The sequence below is a fragment of the Callorhinus ursinus genome, unplaced genomic scaffold (assembly GCF_003265705.2).
Source record: "Callorhinus ursinus isolate GAN/ISIS: 27379988/994484 unplaced genomic scaffold, GSC_fseal_2.0 scaffold23, whole genome shotgun sequence".
In the NCBI taxonomy this organism is placed as follows: Eukaryota; Metazoa; Chordata; class Mammalia; order Carnivora; family Otariidae; genus Callorhinus; species Callorhinus ursinus.
In genome coordinates this window covers 3,637,597-3,650,746 of record NW_027397085.1, presented here as the reverse complement: position 1 = coordinate 3,650,746, position 13,150 = coordinate 3,637,597, and the positions used below count along the sequence as shown (strand labels likewise).

The following is a 13,150-nucleotide window of genomic DNA, read 5'->3' as shown; positions in this document are numbered from 1 at the left end:
TATTTGCAGAACCCTAAAGACCACCAAAAAATTATTAGAATATATAAATTCATTTAGGTTGCAGGAAAGAAAACTAATATACAGACATCTCTTGAATTTCTGTACAAATTCTATACTAATAATGAAGTAGCAGAAAGAAATTAAAACAGTTCCATTTACAGCTACACAAAGAGCAAGGGGGGAAAAATAAAATAGGAATAAAGTTGGAAAGACCTTACTTGGAAAAATAAAATATTGATTAAAAAAATAAAATATTGGTGAAAGACATTGAAGACATAAACATGAAAGATATACCATGCTTATGAATTGGAAGAATTAATATTGTTAAAATGTCCATTCAATAGCATTTTCCACAGAACTAGAACAAATAATACTAAAACTTGTATGGAACTATGAAAGAAGCTGAAAAGCCAAAGCAATCTTGAGAAAGAACAAAGCTGTAGGTTTCACAGTCCCAGATTTCAAGATATGCTACAAAACTCTAATAATCAAGATGGTATGGTACTGGCACAAAAAAATAGACACATAGATCAATGGAACAGAGTAGAGATCCCAGAACCAAACCCACATTTATGTGGTCAATTTAGGACAAAGGAGGCAAGAATATATAATGGAGAAAAGACAGTCTTTTCAGTAAATGGTGCTGGGAAAACTGGACCACTTTCTTATACCATGCACAAACATCAGCTAAAAGTGCATTAAAGACCTAATGTGAGACCTTAAACCATAAAAATCCTGCAAGAGAGCACAGGCAGTAATTTCTTTGACATCAGCCTTAGCAACATTTTTCTAGATTTGTGTCCTCAGGCAAGAGAAATAAAAGCAAAAATAAACTACTGGGACTACACTAAAATAAGAAGATTTTGCACAGCAAAGGAAACCATCAACAAAGTGAAAAGACAGCCTACTGAATGGATATTTGCAAATGGTATAACTGATAAGGGGTTAATATCCAAAATATGTAGAGAATTTATACTACAACACCAAAAAGATCCAATTTAAAAATGGGCAGAGGAGCTAGACACTTTTCCAAAAAAGACCTACAGATGGCCAACAGACACATGAAAGGATGCTCAGCATCACTAACCATCAGGCAAATGCAAATCTCAACCACAGTGAGAGCGCACCTCACAAGAGTCAGAATGGCTATATCAAAACCACAAGAAATAATGAGTGTTAGCCAGGATGTGGAAGAACAAGGAACCCTCATGCACTTGGTGGGAACATAAATCGGTGCAGCCACTGTGGAAAGTAGATTGGAGGTTCCTCAAGAAATTAAAAATAGAAATATCATACGGGACGCCTCTGTGGCTCAGTTGGTTAAGCGTCTGCTTTCAGCTCAGGTCATGATCCCGGGGTCCTGGGATCGAGCCCTGCATCGGGCTCCCTCCTCAGTGGGGAGTCTGCTTCTCCCTCTCCCTCTGCCTGCTGTTCCCCCTGCTTGTGTGCTCTCTCTTTCTCTCACAAATAAATAAATCTTAGAAATACCACGTGACCCAGTAATTCAACTACTGGGTATTAAAGAAAATGAAAACACTAATTGGAAAATACATATGCACCCCTATGTTTGTTGCCGCATTATTTACAGTAGCCAAGATATGGAAGCAATCCTTGTCTACTGATAGATGAACGGATAAAGAAGTAGTATGTACACACACACTCACTCACATACATACATACAATGAAATATTATTCAGCCATAAAAAAGGATGAGCTCATTTGCAACGACATGGATGGACCTAGATGCTGTTATACTAAGTGAAAGAAGTCACAGAAAGAAAACTACCATGCAGTTTCACTTATATGTGGAATCTAAAAAACAAAAGAAAGAAAGCAGAAACAGCCCCATAAATACGGAGAACAAACTGGTGGTTGCCAGAGGGGAGGGGCTGGGAAATGGGCAAAATAGGTGAAGGGGAGTGGGAGGTGTAGGCTTCCAGTTATGGAATGAGTGAGTCACAGGGTTGAAAGGTACAGCCAGGGAATATAGTCATTGGTACTGTAATAGTGTTGTATGGTGACAGACGGCAGCTACACTTGTGAGCGCAGTATAATGTATGCAGTTGTTGAATCACTGTTGGTGTACTTAAGATTGATGTATCATTGTCTATTAACTATATCTTAATAGAAAAACAATGAAAATAGTTGAAGTGAACAGAAAAATTGAAGTTAACCTAAGAGCTTGACAGTTGGGTAGTGGTTTAATTTATGAAATATGTGTGTTAGCAATATCATGCAGCCTTTAAAAAGAATGATGTAGCTCTATATGAAGTGACATGGAAATATGTCCATCTATTAAGTGAAAATACTATTTACAGAAAAACATGTATGCAGTGATTCATTAACATTTTAATATAACTTAGACGTATCTGTGAAATTTTAGGAAACCATCTTAAAGGAGCGCCAAACTGTTAGTGGAGGTTTCTAATGAGGACCAGAATATGATTTGGGTGGGTCTTATGTGTGAAGGAAAGGGAACTCACTTGTTACTCTCTGTAGTTCTATGCTATTTAAATTTTATAGTGACTTTAGTATTCCTATCTTACTCTTAGGAATTGCTATGTGAGATTTTAACTTTTTTTTTTTAAGATTTTTAAAGATTTAATTATTTTAGAGAGAGAGAGGTGAGCCAGAGAGCACGAGTGGAAGGGACAGAGGGAGAGAGAACCTCTAGCAGAGTGCATGCTGAGCACGAAGCCTGACTCGGGGCTTGATACCATGACCCTGAGATCATGACCTGAGCCAAATCCAAGAGTCAGATGCCCAACCAACTCTGCCACCCAGGCGCTCCGAGATTTTAACTGTTAAAATGTCATAACTTGACTTACTTCCCAAAAGCCAGAGCGCAAGGGGTCCCATGGGCTATCCCTAATGGTCTGCCTCCTAGCGCACAGAGTATGGTGGACTCTTGGTAAACATGTAAGTCCAGAGAGGGAATTGCTTGCTTCCTGGGCCAGCTCTTACACCTTACCTTCCTTGTCTTTTATGATGCGAACCACAGCAGTAAGTGTGCCGTTTGTGCAGGGAGGAACTGCTCTGCTTAGCGTGCATTGTAGATTCCAGAGAGATTTAAGAAAAACTGTCTTCTTGTCGTTGATTAGTTTTGCTTTCTCTTCTCTGTTCATCACCAAAAAGTCTCCTCGATGGCCACACAGTTCCTGAAAGGCATGGTGGTTCCAAGTGACCTTTCCACAGGGCTTTATTAGAAGTTAAGAGTAGACATATTCAGGTTGGGTTGAATCATTTAAGCTTGTATTATCTCTTAAATGAAATTAACTATACTCCTATAATCAAATTGGGGAAATTCAGTAGCATTAGAAAAGATTTACAGCTTTAATAAAATTGAAACTGGTTTATTTCTGAGCTACTCTTCTCGCGTTGGTTTTTTCGAGCATCGCATACTCCTCAAACTAATAGAACAGGGTGGAAGCATGAATATAGACCGAGATCTGTATTTTCAAGGTAGAAGCCCTCTACTTACTTTTTGTCTTGCACACAACCCAATCATACCTTATTTTTTAAACAGTGGTATTATTTAAAATAATACCATCATGAGAGCTGGTAAGACGGACTTAACCAACGCAGTGACTCAGCTGTGTCCTGGCTTGGCAGATGCTTCCTGCCCTTATTGAATTTACCATTGAGTAGGATAGACAGAGACCCAAAATAAGGGATTATGAGAGGATTGGCTTACAATATGGGGCTGGATATTTTGTTTGCCCCTTCCGACCCACCATACTCTGTGCCCTAGGAGGCAGGCCATTATGGATAGCCCATGGGATCCCTTGCGCTCTGGCTTTTGGGAAATAAGTCAGGTTGTTTATTTTCCTTGCTTCCACCTTCCCCAGGCTGTTGGTTAGAGGTGGTGCTGGTTTCCTCTGCTGAAAGACACAACTCCTATCAGATGGCTCTCTTCTGCTGTTGTTGCTCTTAAGTTCTTGATGCAACTACTTTGTCGTCTTGTCCCTTCAGACCTAAGAGAGGTGATGGCACTTTGCTGTGGCTAGCTCCTGGGGATCTCAAATCCTTGCTAGTTTGCTTTACCTTGTTCATGCCTTTATAAATGGTTGCTTTCATTAAACTTTTTCCTTTTACCCTCTTTGAGTACCATTTCTTTCCTGCCTGTAACCTGAATAATTAGATAATACCCCAGATGAAGCAGTTGAGGCTCAGAGATCAGTGAATCTCAGAACTGGGATTAGAATCCAGTCTGTTTTGTGTCAAAGCCTGATTCGTAAACTCGGTGTTTCACTATTTGCCTATAGTGACTAAGATTCTCATTGTCATCTTGAAATGGAAGAGAGACCTGAGGGAAGTTTGCCACCTGTTAGATATGACTGTTGTTTGGAGGCTAAACAAGAAACTAGCTCTTACACATTTGAATAAGCAACCTACTTCAACTTCCGTAGTTGAGAGTTTTTTGTTGCTTTCTTTTGGAATTGCCATGAAGATAATTTTATCATTCAGGAAAGGGAACAATATCTAAAGCAATGTTCAATTTGCCACTTAATTTTCTAGGCTTGGCTTGGGTTGACTACTGGGTGTTTGCAAACATCTGATCTCATCTTTAAGGACAAAGTTTCAGGACATTTAAAAGAAATGCATAATTGAGTTGAAGGGCATTCCAAAAGAGACATCTAAAAATGTGCTCAGTAATGGCAGCCAAGTTGGAACGAACGTAGAACTTCTTGGGCAGCTATTTTGAAAGAGAAAATATTTATTTCTGTGTGTGATCTCTTGACTCAGAAATACCAGAATTTAATCGTGTTACCTGAGTCTTCTCTCACCGCATCCTGACTCTGTATTCATTTACTTGACCTGCAGAGGAATTCTAGGCCAACTAGGAAGACGGTGTTTGAGGGCGTGCCGCTCATTTTTTGCCTTATAACAAGAGTGATCTTTGAGGCAACATAGCCTAATGGTTAAGAGCTGGGCCATTGAGCCAGACTGCGTTGGTGTCAGTATGAGCTCCACAGATGGCTGCTCAATGTCGTGGGGGCTCTGTGCCTTGGTTTCCTTATTTGATAAGTGGAAATAATAGTAGGTATCTTACAGTTTTTGTGAGGATTAAATTAATTATATAAAGGGTTTAGGAGAATGTCTAGCACAACTATAAATGCTAAATAGTAGTTAGCATGTTGGGTTTTTTTGTTTATCTCTGATCATCATCACCATCTTTAGCCTGGACTCCATGGATTCTTCTGCCCTTTGCGTAAATCACATTCCTTCATAGACCTTGTCCATCAAACTTGACTGACCTTCTTGGAAAGATACAGAAATTAACTCCCTATTACTTCCTACTTTTGAAGAGATTGTGTCTAAATCATGGAATAGGAGAGAAGGAACCAAAGGAGAAAGAAGAGATGATGAGCCTAGTGGGAAAGTGAGCATGCTGGGAAGAGAAAGCCTATCTCTAACAGTGTTGTTTTTTGTTGGTTGGTTTGTTTGTTTTCACAAAGCCAGTACTTGGGATTCAAGCACATGTGTGGGGTGGTTTCTACGGCATCTGTTACTAATAAGCCCGGTACCATTTGCCATTCAGTCACCTTTCGTGCCTCTGTGTTTTCAGCTTGCAAAGTGTTGTTAATATCTGTTACTTCCCTCCCTTCTGGTTAACTTTGGTGGACCTGTTGCAGACAAGCATCCCTCTTGAATCAGACATGCAACAGCTATCAAAGTTAAAGGAATTCTGCTTTAAGAAAACAAGCATGAAAAACCCCGTGTGCCATAAATCAAGAGGACATTCAAAGCCTGAGTGTTGAGTAGGAGTTGCAGCAGGATGGCACATGGGGAATGAAGTTCGAGCCTAGGAGGAGTGGGGAAAGGGCATCCGGCTCTCTCTGTATTAACCCTAGGGATCAGAAAGAGCTGTTCTACCCACAAAGTGGGGAGTTGAAAAACTCTGCCCTCTGGCTAGGGAATTGCCATGGAAAAAAGAGAGGAACCTGCCAAAAACTGGGACCCAAAGCTGCATCGCTCATAGATGAGGCAGTGGAATTCCCACTGGTGTGATCTAAGCCCCTCCATCTCAGATGTGATCACAGGGTTGTCTAAAGCCGGTGGGGAAGGTTAAGGGAGCTATAAAAAGGGATTGGGCTATAGAATCCTCATTGATACTCTAGCTACTCCTACCTCTCACATTTTCTGTAGGGCATGTTGTATAATTCTCTTCTTCCCATCCTTCCAATTAAAATAAAAATGTATGGTATGATTTATTATAAGAACTCTTTCTCAACTTCCAATAGCCTGATCTCATTTTCTTAAAGGAAAAGAGTATTGCAGTAAAACTAGGTTATAACATTTATAGTCTTGGTCCTGATACAGACCTATGGATTGACTTATCCCTGTGAATAGCTCCAGTAATGCATAAGTGAGTTGTGTGCATGCTGGGTGTGTGGAATGGGGAGGGGGAGGAATGTGAGTCCTTACTCACTCAGAGTAAACTGAACAGATTTTTAGAGCCACAGGACAGGTCTGAGAGCACACCTGGCCACTCGTGCTACCTTCACCTAGGCCGAGAGGTTAAACATTGGGTGTGTGTAACCTTTCTCCTCACTTACTGAGTCACTACTCAGCCAGAACCTCTCCCCCGCTTTTTTTTCTTCCTACGTTTATAATCGTCAAATAATAGGGTATAGGAATAAAGACCAAATTCATTCTGCTTCAATCTAAAGAGATACATTGAAAGCTTAAATAAACCATGTCCTGGGTGAATTTTTTTTCTGGAAGAGGCTGTACAACGGGAATGCCACAGTTTATAATGAGAAAATAGAATCAAGTTAATAATATCCAGAGTTTTAAATCATCATTATAGAACCTTATTTCAATATAAGAGTTATCTGGGGCGCCTGGGTGGCTCAGTCGGTTAAGCGTCTGCCTTCGGCTCAGGTCATGATCCCAGGGTCCTGGGATCGAGTCCCACATTGGTCTCCCTGCTCTGCGGGGAGCCTGCTTCTCCCTCTCCCTCTGCCTCTCCCCCTGCTTCTGCTCTTTCTCTCTCTACTTCAAATAAATAAATAAAATCTTTAAAAAATATATAACAGTTATCTGACCATAAAATGGATGGGAGCAGAGGTTATGGTAGATGTATAAATCTTAAAGTTAAACGTTGTCCCCTTGCATATATACAGAGAGACAGAGCTGTGTATGGAAGAGCATGGATTCTGCTCTTGGAAGGATAAAGATAATTCATAACAGATATGCTCGCGCCAAGAACTTATTTAGAACCAAAGAGCTTTTGGGTTATATGCTGGGGTGTGTAGAGAATGAGCTTGCTTAGTTTTATCTACCAAATTGGAGTACATCTACCTTCCAAGAGTTTTGAATAACTTGAATGAAGAACAGACTTGGAGCATCCAACATCAAACAGCCCATCTCTGAAAAAAGATGTATAAAAACAGATGGAATGAGCTATCATCCCACTTATGGGATAAGTGGGTCAAGTGCCTCGAACGGGATGCTTCCCAGGAACGACCCGTCCCTGCTGGTTGTGCATCTCGGCTGCCCGCACATGCGCAGCCAAGTGTAAGCTAAGTTGAGTCAGCACCGAGACCTGTACGCAGTGAAACCCCTGGCGGGCGGTGCGCCGGTCCGTGCAGCCCGCACCGTACACTTGACACGGCTGCTTGCCATGCCAGCCTTACCGAGTGCGGAGGTGGGGACTCCTGTCTTAAACACTGCACCACAGATGAGCTGGGGACTAGAATGCTCAGTGGCTGATTGCTAAAAGTGAGACTGAAACGAGACAACTCGTGCTTATTGGCCCTGAAGCTGTGCCCGGGCCACTTCTCTTCATAACCCCTTTTTTCCGTGAGTTCCGTCTCTTCTGCACTGAGGGCGATTTTTTTAATAAGAAAAGTCATGAATACGCGGTTTGGGGGAACCTAGAAGTGTGCGGAGGTTGAGAGAGGGCCGAGAAAGGCAGGTTTGCGTCTCCTGAAGGCGATGGGCCAGTAAGTCCGGGCGGGTGCTAGACTCCTTCCCACGTGTCAGCCTCACTGATCTCAGGCAAGTGATTCAGCAGTTCCAAGTCTCTGTTTCCACATCTGTATAATGTCACAGGATCACTGTGGGCTCAGTGCAGCAAAACTAGTGCCAGGAGAATCTGCCATGTGAGCACTGGTGGGGGGGTGGCGGTGGAAGGGGGGATGTGAAGGAGCCAAAGCCTCACCAGCTGCTCCCCCCAGCCCCTCTCCTGGCTCCTCTCCTCACTTAGTCCTGTAGCCCTGCTTCTCCACGCTGTCAGTCACAGCTGCCTTTATTTTCTTTCTGGACCTCTTTCTGCCCTTCATCATCTTCTAGATAGCTCTTACTCTTTCCAGCATGACCGCGGGTGGGGAGGGGGGAATGCTGGGTTGGGGGAAGGTCTGGAGCTGCCCAAGACCTGGGCAGAGGAATCCGCCTCAGGGCAGAAACCCGTGTAGTGCAGCCCCCGGCTCTCTGACCAGGGGACACCGCAGGATGGAAGTGGATGGTGGACCCGGAGAGGGACTGGGGAGCCTGGATTTTGAAGAGCAGATCCAAGACTTTTGGTTTAATCTCCATCCCCACCTCCCATGGATGCAATGCTGAATATGTGCCAAGGGAAAGCAAATCCTTGTTGACTGAATACTGGTGAACTGGCAAAATAAGGAACTTGGCTTGAGTATTTAATAGTAATTACAGTAATTTTATGTCACTGCCTTAACAACTGAGGCCCAATGAACTCTGTATGATTCCCTTGCAATTATGTGTGTTATTAGATGTGCCAGGTTAGCTTTGTTGAAAGAGCTTTTTATCGATAGAGTGAAACTCTGCCCTGCTCTTGGAGTATGAGCTATCATGTGGTGCCATCAAACAACTGTTCTCCTTTCAACTACACTGCTTAGAAGCAGCAGTAAAGTGTCCTGGATAGTGTCCCTGTTCCTCTCAAGAAATGCAGAGACCTTTGCGAGAGTGGGGAGGGGCAGAGCGGAGACTCTGAAGGCTAGGAGTGGGGCAGAAGGGGCAGGAGACAAAGCACAAGACTGCATCTTGAGTGCGTGTGCACTTCACTCATTCTTCTTCATTGACTTCTCTACCTGTGTTTCCCCACCAAACTTTCTCTCCTCTTTTTCAAACCCGACTTCAAACACTTGTAATCTAGAAAACTGGCCCTGATTAATCCCATTGCTGAATAATCTTTGCTCTTCCCCTTGGCTTTTCTGTTCTCTGTCCTGTAACTAATTTGTCCTTTTTCCAAAGGAACTTTCCAGCATGTCTCCGGCATTAAATAGGCGTTCTGTTAGATCGTAAACTCTGAGGGGCACAGAGTCCTTTCTCCCACCCCACTCCATCCCTTCTCTCTACCCCTGCTGTGCACTGAAACTATTTAGCCGTTAGTTAGAGACTTTGCCACATACCAAAAGAAACATATTTTGTTGTTGTATTTATTGGATTTTATTACAAGGCGTTTGGAAGGCATTTTAGGACTCTGCATCTCCATTAATTCTCTGTCAGCATTTTGCACCTAGTGAACCAATAGTAAGTTTCCATCCTCACTGGGCTTCATCATCATGGACACTTGCGCTGCACAAATGCTAACAAGGTTCTCATGTCTGGAGTAGAAACAGCGACTTAATTCTGCAATTGTATTCAAATCCTCTAAGGAGCTGGTGGCTGACACACGCTTTGGCTGTCTCCTCTGATGTGCAGTAAACATGTGGTGTAGTTTATGTACAGTACTGTCGTCCAGTCCCCAGCCAAGAAAGTACTGCCGGAGGGAGATCAGTTATTAATTTAAGTCTGAAGCAGAAGAGCATGAATTCCATTTTACATGGTTGCTGTTCTGGCTGTTGTATAAAGCTTTTCAGTCTTGGACCAAAGAAGCATAAGATCTTGAAAACCTTGGTGTCGTTCATCGTGCTCATAGAATATCCACTTTTCGAAACTTGGGACCTTGTACTGAGTGTTAGAACAAAAAGCATACAACAAGCCAAAACCAAAATATTTTCAGCTTTACTGCCCAAGTGGGGTAAATTCTTTCCCACAAGAGGGCCGTTCCCAGGGTATTTTATACCCTTCTCGAGAAGTTTACAAAATTAGGGTTTGTATACATTCTCTGCAGCCTGCAGACTTGACGTTAGCTTCACCCACCCTTGCCAACTCAACTCCTTTCCAACACCAGCCATTCCACTTCCTACTACTGCTCCCTGTACTGTTGACATAAAAGAGTAAAAATATGTTTGCTCTAAGAGAATAGGGTACTTCCAAAAGTTTGATAAAAACTAAACACGAGCCAAGAGTTGGTTTTAAATACAAACCACGTCTGTCATCTAGCTCTGGGACCTTGAGCAAAGCATTTAAACCATTTTACTCTTAGACAAGGGGAAGTAATTTATACTTGTCCATTTATCTGTTAGGGCTGTTGCCATTGTAGGAGACAATTTTTGTGGTAACACTTTATGAATGTATAGGCCTTCTCTGAAACAAAAGAGCCCGACTTACTTGGTTTAAGTCCTGATGTTTGATATTGGTACCGTATGTGGTATAACATGATTTCTCACAAGTCTGGTCTCCCACCAACCCTCAATGTGTGAAATGATGGTGATTTCATGTCCTCCTCAAAAACTGAGAAACTTCTTGATCATGATAGCTAGCCTAACTTGCATTAGCCAACAATCCAGTTGAAATGTATTCTTGATCCATGACCGTATTGTCAAAATATCTCCATTTGCATGGTATGATCCATTTAAGAGCTGAGTTTTGGCATAGTTAAAAAATTGACGGTCCTGAATCATGTGTTAATTCACACTCACTAACAAACAGCATATGCTTGCATTAATAGTGCCCTTATGTTCTACATCCTAGCCTTCTAATTGAGTCTGTTACATTAAACTTGTCTTCTAAATATACGTTGAGATTGGAAGGTAGCCCCTTAGTATATTGCTAGAACAGTGGAATGCTTCCACTTTTCTTCTCTTTAATTAAATAAACTTACGTTCATGTAAGGTGGCATATCAGGGGACTTTCTGGTGCTGAGCCATTTCTACCTCCACCATCTGAAGTCATAAAATGAGTTGGCTGCTCCTTGTGGGCTTCCTTTTTCTTCCCCTGTACGATGCTCTGCTTCATCCTGTTTGTTGCCAAATTCTACCTTCACAAAGCATCGCGCTACGTTTTTCTTTCTTCTCCCTGATTCAGACTTGTAAGGTTTCATGTCACACGGGTGTGTTGGAGCCTTCTCTTCATTCTTCAGATGAGGTCCCCTTCCATTCATTTCATTTCGTTTTGGTCTTAACCCCACCTGTTCTCTCCCATCAGCTTGTCTCACCCAAGCATTTAGGCATGGAAGGCCTTGAGACAGAATATCATGGCCTTTGTCGTCTTCCTCTCTGCTGTCTTTGAACTTCCGTGATCTTTTTTCCTCATTAAGCTGATTAATAATCGTTGCACATTTTCAATTGTCTGATCCTTCTCTGGAAGTTCAAATGGAGCAATTAGTGCATGGAAGGCATGCTTCACAATGGAACTGGATTTTTTTTTTATTAAGATTTTATTTATTTGAGAGAGCGAGAGAGTGCATGTGCAAGTGCGAGTTGGGTGAGGGGCAGAGGGAGAAACAGGCTCCCCGCTGAACAAGGAGCCCAGTGTGGGGCACGATCCCAGGACCCTGGGATCATGACCCAAGCCGAAGGCAGGGGCTAATCAACTGAGCCACCCAGGCGTCCCTGGCTGTGACTTTCTAGACACAAGGAAAATGTGTATGATTCAAAAAGTTAAAAGACCCCAGAGACTCCTTTAAAAAACAAGGGCTTTAACATTTACTATTTCCTTTTAGGCATTTTTTCCCCCTCAATTACAGTGCATGTAATAACATAACCTTACATAATTATTACGGATATATACCCATTACATATATATGTTGAGTATGTGTATACATGTGTGGAATTCAAATTTTGCTTTCTTCAATTTATGTAATTTCAAATACATTCAGTTTGCAAGTTATATGGAGATACGCACTAAAGCCATTGAGTGAGGGGAAAATTAAGTATAATCAATTATCCTTGAAAAACTAGCTGATTATCTGTTGTCTTTATTATGCATATCTATAAAATTAATATTTTATAACTTATTTAATAATTGGTTATATTACAATTTAACTGTAAAATAATTTTAAATGTATGTGATTTTTTAAAGTATTCATACAGCAGTTTCATGGGGTGGGTAGCATTATTCCCATTGTACAGATGATAAAACTGAGTGTCTAGTATACTGATCTATAACTGAACGTGTCAGTATTACGGGCGTATTTAGCCCCAAATCTGCTTCCCTTTCCACTCAGCCACACATCTTCATCACATGTTTTTGTCAGCACAGTCAGAAATTCAGCTTTTGGGGGGAAAGAGGAGTAGAGTAAAGGAGGGCCCCTGAGGGAAAAAAATGTTTAATTTTCTCAAATGTGTTCTCAGTATTTATTGATCATATAACTTTGCTTATGATGTGAGGTATCACGTAAGCACATTAAGTACTTATGTTGACATTTTTGTTTTTATTTTGCCTTTGTTACTATCCCTGTGTTCCTGGTAAGTGTAACTTGGCGATGCTGAATATTACCTTAATATTTTTTTTCCTTTGTTGAACTACATTTGGGATGACAGCATCTCTGAGAAATAAGCCTCTCATTTTACTTTCTATACTTTTTCAAGATAGCATTAATTTATATGGTTTGCAGTAGGAAAAACAAGGTCACACAAATCTATCTGCTAGTTAGTAACAACACCCTCCGAAAAGCTTAATCATCGCTGGGCCGGTCATCAAACACATGCAGGGAGGCAGTGATATTGTGGTAGAGTAGAAAGATCAGAACTTTGGGATCCGGGTTGTTTGGAATCCCAATTCTGCCATTTACCGGTCTTTGTGATCCTTGGATTACCTAAACCTGAATTACCTAACCTCCCTGAGTTTATTTCCCACTAGAGAAGTAAAGATTGAAATTCCTATCTTAAGGGGGTGGGGTGCAGGGACTAAGAGATAATGTATATAAAATACCTGGCACATAGTAAATGCTCATTAAGTGTTAATCTCTTCCGTCTGCTAGGTTTCATGCATGCATTACAAAGAGCTCACACTGATTAGAGAAATAAGACCTATGCCCTTGGGTGACTGGGTGGCTCAGTCGGTTAAGCATCTG

The 13,150-nt window shown here is 41.7% G+C and overlaps 1 protein-coding gene across 3 annotated transcripts in view; it reads left to right on the top strand.

Moving 5' to 3' along the window:
* Positions 1-13,150, top strand: part of IQGAP2 (IQ motif containing GTPase activating protein 2) — a 286,558-nt gene that overhangs the window by 24,421 nt on the left and 248,987 nt on the right. The gene's annotated exons all lie outside the window — the stretch shown is intronic.